Source organism: Calliopsis andreniformis, unplaced genomic scaffold, assembly GCF_051401765.1.
Source record: "Calliopsis andreniformis isolate RMS-2024a unplaced genomic scaffold, iyCalAndr_principal scaffold0002, whole genome shotgun sequence".
Lineage (NCBI taxonomy): Eukaryota > Metazoa > Arthropoda > Insecta > Hymenoptera > Andrenidae > Calliopsis > Calliopsis andreniformis.
This window is the reverse complement of record NW_027480423.1, coordinates 24,870,702-24,894,208: the sequence shown is the minus strand read 5'-3', so window position 1 is coordinate 24,894,208 and position 23,507 is coordinate 24,870,702.

Here is a 23,507-nt window from a genome sequence, read left to right as displayed (position 1 = left end):
GCAGCCAGTGTGAAAGTTATGGTCATTTCTACATTCCGAGCAACCTAGGCTTCACTCTAGGGCGTTGCTCCAACAGATTGAATAGTTAGGTCCTTAGAAGTCAACGCCAGAAGCATAAAATACGTTATAAATACAACAGCCTTTGCATCGTATAAAAGGAATAATAACAAACAGTGTGAAAGTAATTGTCATTTCTATATTCTGAGCAACCTAGGCTTCACACTAGGGCGTTGCGCCACCAGATCAAACAGATAGGTCCTTAGATGTCAACGCCAGAAGCATACAATACGATACAAATACAACAGCTTTTCCATGGTATAACAGGATTAATTGCAACCAGTTTGAAAGTGATGGTCATTTCGACGTTCCGGGCAACCTAGACTTCACTCTAGGGCGTTGTTCCACCAGATCGAATAGTTAGGTTCTTAGAAATCAACGCCAGAAGCATAAAATACGTTATAAATACAACAGCTTTTGCATCGTATAAAAGGCATAATTGCAAACAGTGTGAAAGTAATTGTCATTTCTATATTCTGAGCAACCTAGGCTTCACTCTAGGGCGTTGCTCCACCAGATGAAACAGTTAGGGCGTTAGAAGTCAACGCCCGAAGCATAAAATACGAAATAAATAGAACAGTTTTTCCATTGTATAAAACGAGTAATTGCTACCAGTGTAAAAGTTATGGTCATTTCTACGTTCCGGGCATCCTAGGCTTCACTCTAGGGCGGTGCTCCACCATATCGAATAGCAACGGCCTTAGAAGCCTACGCCTGAAGCATAAAATACAATAAAAATACAACGGTCTTTTCATCGTATAACAGGAATAATTGCAACAAGCGTGAAAGTAATGATCATTTCGGCGTTTCGGGCATCCTAGACTTAACTCTGAGGCATTGCTCCACCAGATCGAATAGTTAGGGCCTAAGAAGTGAACGCCAGAAGCATTAAACACAATATAAATACAACAGTTTTTCCATCTTATAAAACGAATAATTGCAACCAGTGTGAAAGCTATGGTCATTTGTACATTCCGAGCGACCTAGGCTTCACTCTAGGGCGTTGCTCCAACAGATTGAATAGTCAGGGCCTTAGAAGTCAACGCCCGAAGCATAAAATGCAATAAAAATACAACAGTTTTTCCATCGTATAACAGGATTAATTGCAACCAGTTTGAAAGGGATGGTCATTTCTACGTTCCGGGCAACCTAGGCTTCACTCTAGGGCGTTGCTCCACTAGATCGAATAGCTAGGGCCTTAGAAGTCAACGCCAGAGTCATAAAATACAATATAAATACAACAGCTTTTCCATCGTAAAAAACGAATAATTGCAACCAGTGTGAAAGTTATGGTTATTTCTACATTGCGAGCAAGCTAGGCTTCACTCTAGGGCGTTGCTCCACCAGATCGAATAGTTAGGTCCTTAGAAGTCACCGCCAGAAGAATAAAATACAAAATAGATACAACAGCCTTTACACCGTATAAAACGAATAATTGCAACCTGTGTGAAGGTTATGGTCATTTCTACGTTCCGGGCAACCTAGACTTCACTCTAGGGCGTTGCTCCACCAGATCGAATTGTTAGGGCCAAAGAAGTCAACGCCCGAAGCATAAAATACAAAATAAATAGAACAGTTTTTCCATTGTATAAAACGAATAATGCTACCAGTGTAAAAGCTATGGTCATTTCTACGTTCCGGGCAACCTAGGCTTCACTCTAGGGCGTTGCTCCGCTAGATCGAATAGCTAGGGCCTTAGAAGTCAACGCCAGAGTCATAAAATACAATATAAATACAACAGCTTTTCCATCGTATAAAAGGAATAATTGCAAACAGTGTGAAAGTAATGGTCATTTCTACGTTCCGGGCAAACTAGGCTTCACCCTAGGGCGTTGCTCCACCAGATTAAACAGTTAGGGCCTTAGAAGTCAACGCCCGAAGCATAAAATGCAAAATAAATAGAACAGTTTTTCCATTGTATAAAACGAATAATTGCTACCAGTGTAAAAGTTATGGTCATTTCTACGTTCCGGGCAACCTCGGCTACACCCTAGGGCGTTGTTCCACCAGATCGAATAGTTAGGGCCTAAGAAGTGAACGTCAGAAGCCTAAAATACAATATAAATACAACAGCTTTTCCATGGTATAAAACGAATAATTGCAGCCAGTGTGAAAGTTATGGTCATTTCTACATTCCAAGCAACCTAGGCTTCACACTAGGGCGTTGCTCCAACAGATTGAATAGTTAGGGCCTTAGAAGTCAACGCACGAAGCATAAAATGCAATAAAAATACAACAGTTTTTCCATCGTATAACAGGATTAATTACAACCAGTTTGAAAGTGATGGTCATTTCTAAGTTCCGGGCAACCTAGGCTTCACTCTAGGGCGTTGCTCCACTAGATCGAATAGCTAGGGCCATAGAAGTCAACGCCAGAAGCATAAAAGACGATATTAATACAACAGCTTTTCCATCGTATAAAAGGAATAATTGCAAACAGTGTGAAAGTAATGGTCATTTCTATGTTCGGGGCAACCTAGGCTTCACTCTAGGGCGTTGCTCCAACAGATCAAACAGTTAGGGCCTTAGAAGTCAACGCCCGAAGCATAAAATACAATATAAATAGAACAGTTTTTCCACTGTATAAAACGAATAATTGCTACCAGTGTAAAAGTTATGGTCATTTCTACGTTCCGGGCAACCTAGGCTTCACCCTAGGGCGTTGTTCCACAAGATCGAATAGTTAGGGCCTAAGAAGTGAACGCCAGAAGCATAAAATACAATATAAATACAACAGTTTTTCCATCGTATAAAACGAATAATTGCAACCAGTGTGAAAGCTATGGTCATTTGTACATTCCGAGCAACCTAGGCTTCACTCTAGGGCGTTGGTCCAACAGAGTGAATAGTCAGGGCCTTAGAAGTCAACGCCCGAAGCATAAAATGCAATAAAAATACAACAGTTTTTCCATCGTATAACAGGATTAATTGCAACCAGTTTGATAGTGAAGGTCATTTCTACGTTCCGGGCAACCTAGGCATCACTCTAGGGCGTTGCTCCACTAGATCGAATAGCTAGGGCCTTAGAAGTCAACGCCAGAAGCATAAAATACAATATAAATACAACAGCTTTTCCATCGTATAAAAGGAATAATTGCAAACAGTGTGAAAGGAATGGTCATTTCTACGTTCCGGGCAAACTAGGCTTCACCCTAGGGCGTTGCTCCACCAGATTAAACAGTTAGGGCCTTAGAAGTCAACGCCCGAAGCATAAAATGCAAAATAAATAGAACAGTTTTTCCATTGTATAAAACGAATAATTGCTACCAGTGTAAAAGTTATGGTCATTTCTACGTTCCGGGCAACCTAGGCTTCACCCTAGGGCGTTGTTCCACCAGATCGAATAGTTAGGGCCTAAGAAGTGAACGTCAGAAGCATAAAATACAATATAAATACAACAGCTTTTCCATCGTATAAAACGAATAATTGCAGCCAGTGTGAAAGTTATGGTCATTTCTATATTCTGAGCAACCTAGGCTTCACACTAGGGCGTTGCGCCACCAGATCAAACAGATAGGTCCTTAGATGTCAACGCCAGAAGCATACAATACGATACAAATACAACAGCTTTTCCATGGTATAACAGGATTAATTGCAACCAGTTTGAAAGTGATGGTCATTTCGACGTTCTGGGCAACCTAGACTTCACTCTAGGGCGTTGTTCCACCAGATCGAATAGTTAGGTCCTTAGAAGTCAACGCCAGAAGCAGAAAATACGTTATAAATACAACAGCTTTTGCATCGTATAAAACGCATAATTGCAAACAGTGTGAAAGTAATTGTCATTTCTATATTCTGAGCAACCTAGGCTTCACTCTAGGGCGTTGCTCCACCAGATGAAGCAGTTAGGGCGTTAGAAGTCAACGCCCGAAGCATAAAATACGAAATAAATAGAACAGTTTTTCCATTGTATAAAACGAGTAATTGCTACCAGTGTAAAAGTTATGGTCATTTCTACGTTCCGGGCAACCTAGGCTTCACTCTAGGGCGTTGCTCCAACAGATTGAATAGTCAGGGCCTTAGAAGTCAACGCCCGAAGCATAAAATGCAATAAAAATACAACAGTTTTTCCATCGTATAACAGGATTAATTGCAACCAGTTTGAAAGTGATGGTCATTTCTACGTTCCGGGCAACCTAGGCTTCACTCTAGGGCGTTGCTCCACTAGATCGAATAGCTAGGGCCTTAGAAGTCAACGCCAGAGTCATAAAATACAATATAAATACAACAGCTTTTCCATCGTAAAAAACGAATAATTGCAACCAGTGTGAAAGTTATGGTTATTTCTACATTGCGAGCCAGCTAGGCTTCACTCTAGGGCGTTGCTCCACCAGATCGAATAGTTAGGTCCTTAGAAGTCACCGCCAGAAGAATAAAATACAAAATAGATACAACAGCCTTTACACCGTATAAAACGGATAATTGCAACCTGTGTGAATGTTATGGTCATTTCTACGTTCCGGGCAACCTAGGCTTCACCCTAGGGCGTTGCTCCACCAGATCGAATTGTTAGGGCCAAAGAAGTCAACGCCCGAAGCATAAACTACAAAATAAATAGAACAGTGTTTCCTATGTATAAAACGGATAATGCTACCAGTGTAAAAGTTATGGTCATTTCTACGTTCCGGGCAACCTAGGCTTCATCCTAGGGCATTGTTCCATCAGATCGAACAGATAGGCCCTAAGAAGTGAACGCCAGAAGCATAAAATACAATATAAATACAACAGTTTTTCCATCGTAGAAAACGAATAATTGCAACCAGTGTGAAAGTTATGGTCATTTGTATATTCCGAGCAACCTAGTCTTCACTCTAGGGCGGTGCTCCACCATGTCGAATAGCTACGGCCTTAGAATCGTACGCCTGAAGCATAAAATACAATAAAAATACAACGGTCTTTTCATCGTATAACAGGAATAATTGCAACAAGCGTGAACGTAATGATCATTTCGGCGTTTCGGGCATCCTAGACTTAACTCTGAGGCATTGTTCCACCAGATCGAATAGTTAGGGCCTAAGAAGTCAACGCCAGAAGCATAAAATACAATATAAATACAACAGTTTTTCCATTGTATAAAACGAATAATGCTACCAGTGTAAAAGTTATGGTCATTTCTACGTTCCGGGCAACCTAGGCTTCACCCTAGGGCGTTGTTCCACCAGATCGAATGGTTAGGGCCTAAGAAGTGAACGTCAGAAGCATAAAATACAATATAAATACAACAGCTTTTCCATGGTATAAAACGAATAATTGCAAACAGTGTGAAAGTAATGGTCATTTCTATGTTCCGGGCAACCTAGGCTTCACTCTAGGGCGTTGCTCCACCAGATCAAACAGTTAGGGCCTTAGAAGTGAACGCCAGAAGCATAAAATACAATATAAATACAACAGTTTTTCCATTGTATAAAACGAATAATTGCTACCAGTGTAAAAGTTAAGGTCATTTCTACGTTCCGGCAACCTAGGCTTCACCCTAGGGCGTTGTTCCACCAGATCGAATAGTTAGGGCCTAAGAAGTGAACGTCAGAATCATAAAATACAATATAAATACAACAGCTTTTCCATCGTATCAAACGAATAATTGCAGCCAGTGTGAAAGTTATGGTCATTTCTACATTCCGAGCAACCTAGGCTTCACTCTAGGGCGTTGCTCCAACAGATTGAATAGTTAGGGCCTTAGAAGTCAACGCACGAAGCATAAAATGCAATGAAAATACAACAGTTTTTCCATCGTATAACAGGGTTAATTGCAACCAGTTTGAAAGTGATGGTCATTTCCACGTTCCGGGCAACCTAGGCTTCACTCTAGGGCGTTGCTCCACTAGATCGAATAGCTAGGGCCATAGAAGTCAACGCCAGAAGCATAAAATACGATATAAATACAACAGCTTTTCCATTGTAAAAAACGAATAATTGCAACCAGTGTGAAAGTAATGGTCATTTCTACATTCCGAGCAACCTAGGCTTCACTCTAGGGCGTTGCTCCACCAGATCGAATAGTTAGGTCCTTAGAAGTCAACGCCAGTAGCATAAAATCCGATATAAATACAACAGCTTTTCCATGGTATAACAGGGTTAATTGCAACCAGTTTGAAAGTGATGGTCATTTCGACGTTCCGGGCAACCTAGACTTCACTCTAGGGCGTTGCTCCACTAGATCGAATAGCTAGGGCCTTAGAAGACAACGCCATAGGCATAAAATACAATATAAATACAACAGCTTTTCCATTGTAAAAAACGAATAATTGCAACCAGTGTGAAAGTTATGCTTATTTCTACATTCCGAGCAACCTAGGCTTCACTCTAGGGCGTTGCTCCACCAGATCGAATAGTTAGGTCCTTAGAAGTCAACGCCAGAAGCATAAAATACGATATAAATACAACAACCTTTGCATCGTTTAAAAGGAATTATTGCAAACAGTGTGAAAGTAATTGTAATTTCTACGTTCCGGGCAACCTAGGCTTCACCCTAGGGCGTTGTTCCACCAGATCGAATAGTCAGGGCCTAAGAAGTGAACGCCAGAAGCATAGAATGCAATAAAAATACAACCGTCTTTCCATCCTATAACAGGAATAATTGCAACCCGTGTGAAAGTGATGGTCATTTGTACGTTCCAGGGAACCTAGGCTTCACTCTAGGGCGTTGCTCCACCAGATCGAATAGTTAGGGCCAAAGAAGTCAACGCCCGAAGCATAAAATACAAAATAAATAGAACAGATTTTCCATTGTATAAAACGAATAATTGCTACCAGTGTAAAAGTTATGGTCATTTCGACGTTCCGGGCAACCTAGGCTTCACCCTAGGGCATTGTTCCATCAGATCGAATAGTTAGGCCCTAAGAAGTGAACGCCAGAAGCATAAAATACAATATAAATACAACAGCTTTTGAATCGTATAAAAGGAATAATTGCAAACAGTGTGAAAGTAATTGTCATTTCTACGTTCCAACAACCTAGGCTTCACTCTAGGGCGTTGCTCCACCAGATCAAACAGTTAGGTCCTTAGAAGTCAACGCCCGAAGCATAAAATACAAAATAAATAGAACAGTTTTCCCATTGTATAAAACGAATAATTGCTACCAGTGTAAAAGTTATGGTCATTTCTACGTTCCGGGCAACCTAGGCTTCACTCTAGGGCGTTGCTCCACCAGATCGAATTGTTAGGGCCAAAGAAGTCAACGCCCGAAGCATAAAATACAAAATAAATAGAACAGTTTTTCCATTGTATAAAACGAATAATGCTTCCAGTGTAAAAGTTATGGTCATTTCTACGTTCCGGGCAACCTAGGCTTCATCCTAGGGCATTGTTCCATCAGATCGAACAGATAGGCCCTAAGAAGTGAACGCCAGAAGCATAAAATAGAATATAAATACAACAGTTTTTCTATCGTAGAAAACGAATAATTGCAACCAGTGTGAAAGTTATGGTCATTTGTATATTCCGAGCAACCTAGTCTTCACTCTAGGGCGGTGCTCCACCATATCGAATAGCTACGGCCTTAGAAGCCTACGCCTGAAGCATAAAATACAATAAAAATACAACGGTCTTTTCATCGTATAACAGGAATAATTGCAACAAGCGTGAAAGTAATGATCATTTCGGCGTTTCGAGAATCCTAGACTTAACTCTGAGGCATTGCTCCACCAGATCGAATAGTTAGGGCCTAAGAAGTCAACACCAGAAGCATAAAATACAATATAAATACAACAGTTTTTCCATTGTATAAAACGAATAATTGCTACCAGTGTAAAAGTTATGGTCATTTCTACGTTCCGGGCAACCTCGGCTTCACCCTAGGGCGTTGTTCCACCAGATCGAATAGTTAGGGCCTAAGAAGTGAACGTCAGAAGCATAAAATACAATATAAATACAACAGCTTTTCCATCGTATAAAACGAATAATTGCAGCCAGTGTGAAAGTTATGGTCATTTCTACATTCCGAGCAACCTAGGCTTCACTCTAGGGCGTCGCTCCAACAGATTGAATAGTTAGGGCCTTAGAAGTCAACGCACGAAGCATAAAATGCAATAAAAATAGAACAGTTTTTCCATCGTATAACAGGATTAATTGCAACCAGTTTGAAAGTGATGGTCATTTCTAAGTTCCGGGCAACCTAGGCTTCACTCTAGGGCGTTGCTCCACTAGATCGAATAGCTAGGGCCATAGAAGTAAACGCCAGAAGCATAAAATACGATATAAGTACAACAGCTTTTCCATCGTATAAAAGGAATAATTGCAAACAGTGTGAAAGTAATGGTCATTTCTATGTTCCGGGCAACCTAGGCTTCACTCTAGGGCGTTGCTCCACCAGATCAAACAGTTAGGGCCTTAGAAGTCAACGCCCGAAGCATAAAATACAAAATAAATAGAACAGTTTTTCCACTGTATAAAACGAATAATTGCTACCAGTGTAAAAGTTATGGTCATTTCTACGTTCCGGGCAACCTCGGCATCACCCTAGGGCGTTGTTCCACCAGATCGAATAGTTAGGGCCTAAGAAGTGAACGCCAGAAGCATAAAATACAATATAAATACAACAGTTTTTCCATCGTATAAAACGAATAATTGCAACCAGTGTGAAAGCTATGGTCACTTCTACATTCCGAGCAACCTAGGCTTCACTCTAGGGCGTTGCTCCAACAGATTGAATAGTCAGGGCCTTATAAGTCAACGCCCGAAGCATAAAATGCAATAAAAATACAACAGTTTTTCCATCGTATAACAGGATTAATTGCAACCAGTTTGAAAGTGATGGTCATTTCTACGTTCCGGGCAACCTAGACTTCACTCTAGGGCGTTGCTCCACTAGATCGAATAGCTAGGGCCATAGAAGTCAACGCCAGAAGCATAAAATACGATATAAATATAACAGCTTTTCCATCGTATAAACGGAATAATTGCAAACAGTGTGAAAGTAATGGTCATTTCTACGTTCCGGGCAACCTAGGCTTCACTCTAGGGCGTTGCTCCACCAGATCAAACAGTTAGGGCCTTAGAAGTCAACGCCCGAAGCACAAAATACAAAATAAATAGAACAGTTTTCCCATTGTATAAAACGAATAATTGCTACCAGTGTAAAAGTTATGGTCATTTCTACGTTCCGGGCAACCTAGGCTTCACTCTAGGGCGTTGCTCCACCAGATCGAATTGTTAGGGCCAAAGAAGTCAACGCCCGAAGCATAAAATACAAAATAAATAGAATAGTTTTTCCACTGTATAAAACGAATAATTGCTACCAGTGTAAAAGTTATGGTCATTTCTACGTTCCGGTCTACCTAGGCTTCACTCTAGGACGTTGCACCACCAGATCGAATAGTTAGGGCCTATGAAGTCAACGCCAGAAGCATAAAATACAATAAAGGTGCAACAGTTTTTCCATCGTATAAAACGAATAACTGCAACCAGTGTGAGAGTTCTGGTCATTTCTACGTTCCGGGCAACCTAGGCTTCACCCTAGGGCGTTGTTCCACCAGATGGAATAGTTAGGGCCTAAGAAGTCAACGCCAGAAGCATAAAATACGATATAAATTCAACAGCTTTTCCATCGTATAAAACGAATAATGGTAACCAGTGTGAAAGTTATGGTCATTTCTACGTTCCGGTCTACCTAGGCTTCACTCTAGGACGTTGCTCCACCAGATCGAATAGTTAGGGCCTATGAAGTCAACGCCAGAAGCATAAAATACAATAAAGGTGCAACAGTTTTTCCATCGTATAACAGGAATAATTGCAACCAGTGTGAAGGTAATGGTATGTTCTACGTTCCGGGCAACCTAGGCTTCACTCTAGGGCGGTGCTCCACCAGATCCAATAGTTACGGCCTAAGAAGTCAACGCCAGAAGCATAAATTACAATATAAGTACAACAGCTTTTCCATAGTATATAATGTATATTTGCAAACAGTGTGGAAGTAATGGTTACTTCTACGTTCCGGGCAACCTAGGCTTCACTCTAGGGTGTTGCTCCACCAGATGGAATTGCTAGGGACTGAGAATTCAATGCCAGAAGCATAAAATGCAATATAAATTTAACAGATTTTCCATCGTATAAAAGGAATAATAGCAACCAGTGTGAAAGTTATGGTTATTTCTACATTCCGAGCAACCTAGGCTTCACTCTAGGGCGTTGCTCCACCAGATCGAGTAGTTAGGTCCTTAGAAGTCAACGCCAGAAGCATAAAATACGATATAAATACAACAACTTTTGCATCGTTTAAAAGGAATTATTGCAAACAGTGTGAAAGTAATTGTAATTTCTACGTTCCGGGCAACCTAGGCTTCACCCTAGGGCGTTGTTCCACCAGATCGAATAGTTAGGGCCTAAGTAGTGAACGCCAGAAGCATAAAATACAATATAAATACACCAGCTTTTCCATCGTAAAGAACGAATAATTGCAACCAGTGTGAAAGTTATGGTTATTTCTACATTCCGAGCAACCTAGGCTTCACTCTAGGGCGTTGCTCCACCAGATCGAATAGTTAGGTCCTTAGAAGTCAACGCCAGAAGCATAAAATACGTTATAAATACAACAGCCTTTGCATCGTATAAAAGGAATAATTGCAAACAGTGTGAAAGTAATTGTCATTTCTATATTCTGAGCAACCTAGGCTTCACACTAGGGCGTTGCGCCACCAGATCAAACAGATAGGTCCTTAGATGTCAACGCCAGAAGCATACAATACGATATAAATACAACAGCTTTTCCATGGTATAACAGGATTAATTGCAACCAGTTTGAAAGTGATGGTCATTTCGACGTTCCGGGCAACCTAGGCTTCACTCTAGGGCGTTGCTCCACCAGATCGAATGGTTAGGTCCTAAGAAGTCAACGCCAGAAGCATAAAATACGATATAAATACAACAGCTTTTCCATCGTATAAAACGAATAATTGCAACCAGTGTGAAAGTAATGGACATTTCTACGTTCCGCGCAACGTAGGTTTCACCCTAGGGCGTTGTTCCACCAGGTCGAATAGTTAGGGCCAAAGAAGTGAACGCCAGAAGCAAAAAATACAATATAAATACAACAGTTTTTCCATCATATAAAACGAATAATTGCAACCAGGATAAATTTATGGTCATTTCCACTTTCCGGGCAACCTAGGCTTCACCCTAGGGCGTTGCTCCAGCAGATTAAATAGTTAGGGCCTTAGAAGTCAATGCCCGAAGCATAAAAGGCAATAATAGTACAACAGTTCTTCCATCATATAACAGGAATAATTGCAACCAGTTTGAGAGTGATGGTCATTTCTACGTGCCGGGCAACCTAGGCTTCACTCTAGGGCGTTGCTCCACCAGATCGAATAGTTAGGGCCCTAGAAGTTAATGCCCGAAGCATAAAATACAATATAAATACAACAGCTTTTCCACCGTATATAATGTATATTTGCAAACAGTGTGAAAGTAATGGTCATTTCCATGTTCCGTGCAACCTAGGCTTCACTCTAGGGCGTTGTTCCACCAGATCGAATAGTTAGGGCCTAAGAAGTCAACGCCAGAAGAATAAAATCAATATAAGTACAATAGTTTTTCCATAGTATAAAATGAATAATTGCAAACATTGTGAAAGTAATGGTCATTTCTACGTTCCGGGCAACCTAGGTGTCACTCTAGAGCGTTGCTCCACCACATCTAATAGCTACGGCCTTAGAAGTCAACGCCAGAAGAATAAAATACAATAAAGATGCAACAGCTTTTCCATCGTATAAAACGAACAATTGCAACCAGTGTGAAAGTTATGGTCATTTCTACTTTCCGGGCAACCTAGTCTTCACCCTAGGGCGTTGCTCCAACAGATTGAATAGATAGGACCTTAGAGGTCAATGCCCGAAGCTTAAAATGCAATAGAAATACAACAGTTTTTCCATCATATAATAGGAATAATTGCAACCAGTTTGAAAGTGATGGTCATTTCTTCGTTCCGGGCAACTTAGTCTTCACTCTAGGGCGTTGTTCCACCATATCGAACAGTTAGGGCCAAAGAAGTCAACGCCAGAAGCATAAAATACAATATAAATATGACAGTTTTTCCATTGTATAAAACGAATAATAGCAACCAGTGTGAAAGTAATTGTCATTTCTACGTTCCAGGCAACCTAGGCTTCACTCTAGGGCGTTGTTCCACCAGATCGAATAGTTAGGGCCTAAGATGTCAACGTCAGAAGCATAAAATACAATATAAATATAACAGTTTTTCCACCGTATAAAACGAATAATAGCAACCAGTGTGAAAGTTATGGTCATTTCTACGTTCCGTGCAACCTAGGCTTCACCCTAGGGCGTTGTTCCACCAGATCGAATAGTTAGGGCCAAGGAAGTGAACGCCCTAAAGCAAAAAATACAATATAAATACAACAGTTTTTCCATCGTATAAAACGAATAATTGCAACCAGTGTGAAAGCTATGGTCATTTCTACATTCCGAGCAACCTAGGCTTCACTCTAGGGCGTTGCTCCAACAGATTGAATAGTCAGGGCCTTATAAGTCAACGCAAGAAGCATAAAATGCAATAAAAATACAACAGCTTTTCCATCGTATAACAGGATTAATTGCAACCAGTTTGAAAGTGATGGTCATTTCTACGTTCCGGGCAACCTAGACTTCACTCTAGGGCGTTGCTCCACTAGATCGAATAGCTAGGGCCATAGAAGTCAACGCCAGAAGCATAAAATACGATATAAATATAACAGCTTTTCCATCGTATAAACGGAATAATTGCAAACAGTGTGAAAGTAATGGTCATTTCTACGTTCCGGGCAACCTAGGCTTCACACTAGGGCGTTGCTCCACCAGATCAAACAGTTAGGGCCTTAGAAGTCAACGCCCGAAGCACAAAATACAAAATAAATAGAACAGTTTTCCCATTGTATAAAACGAATAATTGCTACCAGTGTAAAAGTTATGGTCATTTCTACGTTCCGGGCAACCTAGGCTTCACTCTAGGGCGTTGTTCCACCAGATCGAATAGTTAGGGCCTATGAAGTCAACGCCAGAAGCATAAAATACAATAAAGGTGCAACAGTTTTTCCATCGTATAACAGGAATAATTGCAACCAGTGTGAAGGTAATGGTATGTTCTACGTTCCGGTCAACCTAGGCTTCACTCTAGGGCGGTGCTCCACCAGATCAAATAGTTACGGCCTAAGAAGTCAACGCCAGAAGCATAAATTACAATATAAGTACAACAGCTTTTCCGTCGTATATAATGTATATTTGCAAACAGTGTGGAAGTAATGGTCACTTCTACGTTCCGGGCAACCTAGGCTTCACTCTAGGGTGTTGCTCCACCAGATGGAATTGCTAGGGACTGAGAATTCAATGCCAGAAGCATAAAATGCAATATAAATTTAACAGATTTTCCATCGTATAAAAGGAATAATAGCAACCAGTGTGAAAGTTATGGTCATTTCAACGTTCCGGGCAACCTAGGCATCACGCTAGGGTGTTGCTCCACCAGATGGAATAGCTAGGGACTTAGAATTCAATGCCAGAGGCATAATATGCAATATAAATAGAACAGCTTTGCCATCATATAAAATGGATAATTGCAAACAGTGTGAAAGATATGGTCATTTCTACGTTCCGGGCAACCTAGGCGTCACTCTAGGGCGTTGCTCCACCACATCTAATAGCTACGGCCTTAGAAGTCAACGCCAGAAGAATAAAATACAATAAAGATGCAACAGCTTTTGCATCGTATAAAACGAATAATTGCAGCCAGTGTGAAAGATATGGTCATTTCTACTTTCCGGGCAACCTAGGCTTCACCCTAGGGCGTTGCTCCACCAGATGGAATAGTTAGGGCCTAAGAAGTCAACGCCAGAAGCATAAAATAGAATAAAGACGCAACAGTTTTTCCATCGTATAACAGGAATAACTGCAAACAGTATGAAGGTACTGGTCATTTCTACGTTCCGGGTAACCTAGGTTTCACTCTAGGGCGTTGCTCCACCAGATCGTATAGTTAGGGCCTACGAAGTCAACGCCATAAGAATAAAATACAATATAAATGTACCAGTTTTTCAATCGTGTAAAACGAATAATAGCAACCAGTTGTCTAGGTTATGGTCATTCCAACGTTCCTGGCAATCTAGGCTTTACTCTAGGGCGTTGCTCCACCAGATCAATCAGTGAGGGCGTTAGAAGTCAACGCCCGAAACACAAAATGCAAACTAAATAGAATAGCTTTTCCATTGTATAAAACGAATAATTGCTACCAGTGTGAAAGTTATGGTCATTTCTACGTTCCGGGCAACCTAGGCTTCACCCTAGGGCGTTGTTCCACCAGATCGAATAGTTAGGGCCTAAGAAGTGAACGCCAGAAGCATAAAATACAATATAAATACAACAGTTTTTTCACTCCATAAAACAAATAATTGAAACCAGTATGAAAGTTATGGTCATTTCTACGTTCCGGGCAACCTAGGCTTCACTCTAGGGCGTTGCTCCACCAGATCGAATGGTTAGGTCCTAAGAAGTCAACGCCAGAAGCATAAAATACGATATAAATACAACAGCTTTTCCATCGTATAAAACGAATAATTGCAACCAGTGTGAAAGTAATGGACATTTCTACGTTCCGCGCAACGTAGGTTTCACCCTAGGGCGTTGTTCCACCAGGTCGAATAGTTAGGGCCAAAGAAGTGAACGCCAGAAGCAAAAAATACAATATAAATACAACAGTTTTTCCATCATATAAAACGAATAATTGCAACCAGGATAAATTTATGGTCATTTCCACTTTCCGGGCAACCTAGGCTTCACACTAGGGCGTTGCTCCAACAGATTGATTAGTTAGGGCCTTAGAAGTCAATGCCCGAAGCATAAAAGGCAATAATAGTACAACAGTTCTTCCATCATATAACAGGAATAATTGCAACCAGTTTGAGAGTGATGGTCATTTCTACGTGCCGGGCAACCTAGGCTTCACTCTAGGGCGTTGCTCCACCAGATCGAATAGTTAGGTCCTTAGAAGTCAACGCCCGAAGCATAAAATACAAAATAAATAGAACAGTTTTTCCATCGTATAAAACGAATAATTGCAACCAGTGTGAAAGTAATGGTCATTTCTACGTTCCAGGCAACCTAGGCTTCACTCTAGGGCGTTGTTCCACCAGATCGAATAGTTAGGGCCTAAGATGTCAACGTCAGAAGCATAAAATACAATATAAATATAACAGTTTTTCCACCGTATAAAACGAATAATTGCTACCAGTGTAAAAGTTATGGTCATTTCTACGTTCCGGGCAACCTAGGCTTCACCCTAGGGCGTTGTTCCACCAGATCGAATAGTTAGGGCCAAAGAAGTGAACGCCAGAAGCAAAAAATACAATATAAATACAACAGTTTTTCCATCATATAAAACGTATAATTGCAACCAGGATAAATTTATGGTCAGTTCCACTTTCCGGGCAACCTAGGCTTCACCCTAGGGCGCTGCTCCAACAGATTGAATAGTTAGGGCCTTAGAAGTCAATGCCCGAAGCATAAAAGGCAATAATAGTACAACAGTTCTTCCATCATATAACAGGAATAATTGCAACCAGTTTGAATGTGATGGTCATTTATACGTTCCGGGCAACCTAGGTTTCACTCTAGGCCGTTGTTCCACCAGATCGAATAGGTAGGGCCTAAGAAGTCAACGCCAGAAGGATAAAATCAATATAAGTACAACAGTTTTTTAAATCGTATAAAATGAACAATTGCAAACATTGTGAAAGTAATGGTCATTTCTACGTTCCGGGCAACCTAGGCGTCACTCTAGGGCGTTGCTCCACCACATCTAATAGCTACGGCCTTAGAAGTCAACGCCAGAAGAATAAAATACAATAAAGATGCAACAGCTTTTCCATCGTATAAAACGAACAATTGCAACCAGTGTGAAAGTTATGGTCATTTCTACTTTCCGGGCAACCTAGTCTTCACCGTAGGGCGTTGCTCCAACAGATTGAATAGATAGGACCTTATAGGTCAATGCCCGAAGCATAAAATGCAATAGAAATACAACAGTTTTTCCATCATATAATAGGAATAATTGCAACCAGTTTGAAAGTGATGGTCATTTCTTCGTTCCGGGCAACTTAGTCTTCACTCTAGGGCGTTGTTCCACCATATCGAACCGTTAGGGCCAAAGAAGTCAACGCCAGAAGCATAAAATACAATATAAATGTGACAGTTTTTCCATTGTATAAAACGAATAATAGCAACCAGTGTGAAAGTAATTGTCATTTCTACGTTCCAGGCAATCTAGGCTTCACTCTAGGGCGTTGTTCCACCAGATCGAATAGTTAGGGCCTAAGATGTCAACGTCAGAAGCATAAAATACAATATAAATATAACAGTTTTTCCATCGTATAAAACGAATAATAGCAACCAGTGTGAAAGTTATGGTCATTTCTACGTTCCGTGCAACCTAGGCTTCACCCTAGGGCGTTGTTCCACCAGATCGAATAGTTAGGGCCAAAGAAGTGAACGCCAGAAGCAAAAAATACAATATAAATACAACAGTTTTTCCATCATATAAAACGAATAATTGCAACCAGGATAAATTTATGGTCATTTCCACTTTCCGGGCAACCTAGGCTTCACCCTAGGGCGTTGCTCCAACAGATTGAATAGTTAGGGCCTTAGAAGTCAATGCCCGAAGCATAAAAGGCAATAATAGTACAACAGTTCTTCCATCATATAACAGGAATAATTGCAACCAGTTTGAAAGTGATGGTCATTTCTTCGTTCCGGGCATCTTAGGCTTCACTCTAGGGCGTTGTTCCACCATATCGAACAGTTAGGGCCAAAGAAGTCAACGCCAGAAGCATAAAATACAATATAAATATGACAGTTTTTCCATTGTATAAAACGAATAATAGCAACCAGTGTGAAAGTAATTGTCATTTCTACGTTCCAGGCAACCTAGGCTTCACTCTAGGGCGTTGTTCCACCAGATCGAATAGTTAGGGCCAAAGAAGTGAACGCCAGAAGCAAAAAATACAATATAAATACAACAGTTTTTCCATCATATAAAACGTATAATTGCAACCAGGATAAATTTATGGTCAGTTCCGCTTTCCGGGCAACCTAGGCTTCACCCTAGGGCCTTGCTCCAACAGATTGAATAGTTAGGGCCTTAGAAGTCAATGCCCGAAGCATAAAAGGCAATAATAGTACAACAGTTCTTCCATCATATAACAGGAATAATTGCAACCAGTTTGAATGTGATGGTCATTTATACGTTCCGGGCAACCTAGGTTTCACTCTAGGCCGTTGTTCCACCAGATCGAATAGTTAGGGCCTAAGAAGTCAACGCCAGAAGGATAAGATCAATATAAGTACAACAGTTTTTTAAATCGTGTAAAATGAACAATTGCAAACATTGTGAAAGTAATGGTCATTTCTACGTTGCGGGCAACCTAGGCGTCACTCTAGGGCGTTGCTCCACCACATCTAATAGCTACGGCCTTAGAAGTCAACGCCAGAAGAATAAAATACAATAAAGATGCAACAGCTTTTCCATCGTATAAAACGAATAATTGCAACCAGTGTGAAAGTTATGGTCATTTCTACTTTCCGGGCAACCTAGGCTTCACTCTAGGGCGTTGCTCCAACAGAATGAATAGTTAGGACCTTAGAGGTCAATGCCCGAAGCATAAAATGCAATAAAAATACAACAGTTTTTCCATCATATAACAGGAATAATTGCAACCAGTTTGAAAGTGATGGTCATTCCTTCGTTCCGGGAAACTTAGGCTTCACTCTAGGGCGTTGTTCCACCATATCGAACAGTTAGGGCCAAAGAAGTCAACGCCAGAAGCATAAAATACAATATAAATACGACAGTTAGTCCATTGTATAAAACGAATAATAGCAACCAGTGTGAAAGTTATGGTCATTTCTTCGTTCCGGGCAACCTAGGCTTCACACTAGGACGTTGCTCCACCAGATCGAATAGTTAGGGCCTTAGAAATCAACGCCAGAAGCATAAAATACAATAAAGATGCAACAGTTTTTCCATCGTTTTACAGGAATAACTGCAACCAGTGTGAATGTACTGGTCATTTCTACGTTCCGGGCAACCTAGGCGTCACTCTAGGGCGTTGCTCCACCTGATCGAATAGTTAGGGCCTTAGAAGTCAACGCCAGAAGCATAAAATGCAATAAAGATGCAACAGTTTTTCCATCGTATAACAGGAATAACTGCAAACAGTGTGATAGTACTGGTCATTTCAACGTTCCGGGCAATCTAGGCTTCACTCTAGGGCGTTGCTCCACCAGATCAATCAGTTAGGTCCTTAGAAGTCAAAGCCCGAAGCATAAAATGCAAAATAAATAGAACAGTTTTTCCATTGTATAAAACGAATAATTGCTACCAGTGTAAAAGTTATGGTCATTTCTACGTTCCGGGCAACCTAGGCTTCACTCTAGGGAGTTGCTCCACCAGATCGAATAGTTAGGACCTTAGAAGTCCACGCCCGAAGCATAAAATACGATAAAGATGCAACAGTTTTTCCATCGTATAAAACGAATGATTGCTACCAGTGTGAAATTTATGGTCATTCCTACATTCCGAGCAACCTAGGCTTCACTCTAGAGCGTTGCCCCACAAGATCGAATAATTGGGTACTTAGACGTCAACGCCAGAAGCATAAAATACGATATAAATACAACAGTTTGTCCATCGTAGAACAGGAATAATTATAACCAGTGTGAAAGTTATGGTCATTTCTACGTTCCGGGCAACCGAGGCTTCACTCTAGGGCGTGGCTCCACCAGATCAAACAGTTAGGGCCTTAGAAGTCAACGCCCGAAGCATAAAATACAAAATAAATGGAACAGTTTTTCCATTGTATAAAACGAATAATTGCTACCAGTGTGAAAGTTATGGTCATTTCTACGTTCCGGGCAACCTAGGCTTCACCCTAGGGCGTTGTTTCACCAGTTCGAATAGTTAGGGCCTAAGAAGTGAACGCCAGAAGCATAAAATACAATATAAATACAACAGTTTTTTCATCGTATAAAACGAATAATTGCAACCAGTGTGATAGTTATGCTCATTTCTACGTTCCGGGCAACCTAGGCTTCACCCTAGGGCGTTGCTCCAACAGATCGAATAGTAAGGGCCTTAAAAGTCAATGCCCGAAGCATAAAACACAATATAAATACAACAGCTTTTCAATCGTATAAAACGAATAATTGCAACCAGTGTGAAAGTTATGGACATTTCTACATTGCGGCCAACCTAGGCTTCACCCTAGGGCGTTGCTCCACCTGATCGAATAGTTAGGGCCTTAGAAGTCAACGCCAAAAGCATAAAATGCAATAAAGATGCAACAGTTTTTCCATCGTATAACAGGAATAACTGCAAACAGTGTGAAAGTCCTGGTCATTTCTTCGTGCCGGGCAACCTAGGCGTCACTCTAGGGCGTTGCTCCACCTGATCAAATAGTTAGGGCCTTAGAAGTCAAAGACAGAAGCATAAAATGCAATAAAGATGCAACAGTTTTTCCATCGTATAACAGGAATAACTGCAAACAGTGTGAAAGTACTGGTCATTTCAACGTTCCGGGCAATCTAGGCTTCACTCTAGGGCGTTGCTCCACCAGATCAATCAGTTAGGGCCTTAGAAGTCAACGCCCGAAGCATAAAATGCAAAATAAATAGAACAGTTTTTCCATTGTATAAAACGAATAATTGCTACCAGTGTAAAAGTTATGGTCATTTCTACGTTTCGGGCAACCTGGGCTTCACTCTAGGGAGTTGCTCCACCAGATCGAATAGTTAGGGCCTGAGAAGTCCACGCCCGAAGCATAAAATACGATAAAGATGCAACAGTTTTTCCATCGTATAAAACGAATAATTGCAACCAGTGTGAAATTTATGGTCATTCCTACATTCCGAGCAACCTAGGCTTCACTCCAGAGCGTTGCCCAACAAGATCGAATAGTTAGGTCCTTAGACGTCAACGCCGGAAGCATAAAATACGATATAAATACAACAGTTTGTCCATCGTAGAACAGGAATAATTGCAACCAGTGTGAAAGTTATGGTCATTTCTACGTTCCGGGCAACCTAGGCTTCACTCTAGGGCGTTGCTCCACCAGATCAAACAGTTAGGGCCTTAGAAGTCAACGCCCGAAGCATAAAATACAAAATAAATGGAACAGTTTTTCCATCGTGTAAAACGAATAATTGCTACCAGTGTGAAAGTTATGGTCATTTCTACGTTCCGGGCAACCTAGGCTTCACCCTAGGGCGTTGTTTCACCAGTTCGAATAGTTAGGGCCTAAGAAGTGAACGCCAGAAGCATAAAATACAATATAAATACAACAGTTTTTTCATCGTATAAAACGAATAATTGCAACCAGTGTGATAGTTATGCTCATTTCTACGTTCCGGGCAACCTAGGCTTCACCCTAGGGCGTTGCTCCAACAGATCGAATAGTAAGGGACTTAAAAGTCAATGCCCGAAGCATAAAACACAATATAAATACAACAGCTTTTCAATCGTATAAAACGAATAATTGCAACCAGTGTGAAAGTTATGGACATTTCTACATTGCGGCCAACCTAGGCTTCACCCTAGGGCGTTGCTCCACCTGATCGAATAGTTAGGGCCTTAGAAGTCAACGCCAAAAGCATAAAATGCAATAAAGATGCAACAGTTTTTCCATCGTATAACAGGAATAACTGCAAACAGTGTGAAAGTCCTGGTCATTTCTTCGTGCCGGGCAACCTAGGCGTCACTCTAGGGCGTTGCTCCACCTGATCAAATAGTTAGGGCCTTAGAAGTCAAAGACAGAAGCATAAAATGCAATAAAGATGCAACAGTTTTTCCATCGTATAACAGGAATAACTGCAAACAGTGTGAAAGTACTGGTCATTTCAACGTTCCGGGCAATCTAGGCTTCACTCTAGGGCGTTGCTCCACCAGATCAATCAGTTAGGGCCTTAGAAGTCAACGCCCGAAGCATAAAATGCAAAATAAATAGAACAGTTTTTCCATTGTATAAAACGAATAATTGCTACCAGTGTAAAAGTTATGGTCATTTCTACGTTTCGGGCAACCTGGGCTTCACTCTAGGGAGTTGCTCCACCAGATCGAATAGTTAGGGCCTGAGAAGTCCACGCCCGAAGCATAAAATACGATAAAGATGCAACAGTTTTTCCATCGTATAAAACGAATAATTGCAACCAGTGTGAAATTTATGGTCATTCCTACATTCCGAGCAACCTAGGCTTCACTCCAGAGCGTTGCCCAACAAGATCGAATAGTTAGGTCCTTAGACGTCAACGCCGGAAGCATAAAATACGATATAAATACAACAGTTTGTCCATCGTAGAACAGGAATAATTGCAACCAGTGTGAAAGTTATGGTCATTTCTACGTTCCGGGCAACCTAGGCTTCACTCTAGGGCGTTGCTCCACCAGATCAAACAGTTAGGGCCTTAGAAGTCAACGCCCGAAGCATAAAATACAAAATAAATGGAACAGTTTTTCCATCGTGTAAAACGAATAATTGCTACCAGTGTGAAAGTTATGGTCAGTTCTACGTTCCGGGCAACCTAGGATTCACCCTAGGGTGTTGTTTCACAAGTTCGAATAGTTGGGGCCTAAGAAGTGAACGCCAGAAGCATAAAATACAATATAAATACAACAGTTTTTTCATCGTATAAAACGAATAATTGCAACCAGTATGAAAGTTATGGTCACTTCCACTTTCCGGGCAACCTAGGCTTCACCATAGGGCGTTGCTCCAACACATTGAATAGTTAGGTCCTTAGAAGTCAATGCCCGAAGCATAAAATGCAATAAAAATACATAAGTTTTTCCATCATATAACAGGAATAATTGCAACCAGTTTGAAAGTGATGGTCATTTCCACGTTCCGGGCAACCTAGGCTTCACTCTGGGGCGTTGATCCACCAGATGGAATAGCTAGGGCCTTAGAAGTCAACGCCCGAAGCATAAAATACAAAATAAATAGTACAGTTTTTCCATCGTATAAAACGAATAATTGATACCATTGTGGAAGTTATGGTCATTTCTACTTTCCGGGCAACCTAGGCTTCACCCTAGGGCGTTGTTCCACCAGATGGAATAGTTAGGGACTAAGAAGTCAACGCCAGAAGCATAAAATGCGATATAAATACAACAGCTTTTCCATCGTAGAACAGGAATAATTGCAACCAGTGTGAAAGTTATGGTCATTTCTGCGTTCCGGGCAACCTAGGCTTCACTCTAGGTCGTTGCTCCACCAGATCAATCAGTTAGGTCCTTAGAAGTCAACGCCCGAAGCATAAAATGCAAAATAACTAGAACAGTTTTTCCATTGTATAAAACGAATAATTGCTACCAGTGTAAATGTTATGGTCATTTCTACGTTCCGGGCAACCTAGGCTTCACTCTAGGGAGTTGCTCCACCAGATCGAATAGTTAGGACCTTAGAAGTCCACGCCCGAAGCATAAAATACGATAAAGATGCAACAGTTTTTCCATCGTATAAAACGAATGATTGCTACCAGTGTGAAATTTATGGTCATTCCTACATTCCGAGCAACCTAGGCTTCACTCTAGAGCGTTGCCCCACAAGATCGAATAATTGGGTACTTAGACGTCAACGCCAGAAGCATAAAATACGATATAAATACAACAGTTTGTCCATCGTAGAACAGGAGTAATTATAACCAGTGTGAAAGTTATGGTCATTTCTACGTTCCGGGCAACCGAGGCTTCACTCTAGGGCGTGGCTCCACCAGATCAAACAGTTAGGGCCTTAGAAGTGAACGCCCGAAGCATAAAATACAAAATAAATGGAACAGTTTTTCCATTGTATAAAACGAATAATTGCTACCAGTGTGAAAGTTATGGTCATTTCTACGTTCCGGGCAACCTAGGCTTCACCCTAGGGCGTTGTTTCACCAGTTCGAATAGTTAGGGCCTAAGAAGTGAACGCCAGAAGCATAAAATACAATATAAATACAACAGTTTTTTCAACGTATAAAACGAATAATTGCAACCAGTGTGATAGTTATGCTCATTTCTACGTTCCGGGCAACCTAGGCTTCACCCTAGGGCGTTGCTCCAACAGATCGAATAGTAAGGGCCTTAAAAGTCAATGCCCGAAGCATAAAACACAATATAAATACAACAGCTTTTCAATCGTATAAAACGAATAATTGCAACCAGTGTGAAAGTTATGGACATTTCTACATTGCGGCCAACCTAGGCTTCACCCTAGGGCGTTGCTCCACCTGATCGAATAGTTAGGGCCTTAGAAGTCAACGCCAAAAGCATAAAATGCAATAAAGATGCAACAGTTTTTCCATCGTATAACAGGAATAACTGCAAACAGTGTGAAAGTCCTGGTCATTTCTTCGTGCCGGGCAACCTAGGCGTCACTCTAGGGCGTTGCTCCACCTGATCAAATAGTTAGGGCCTTAGAAGTCAAAGACAGA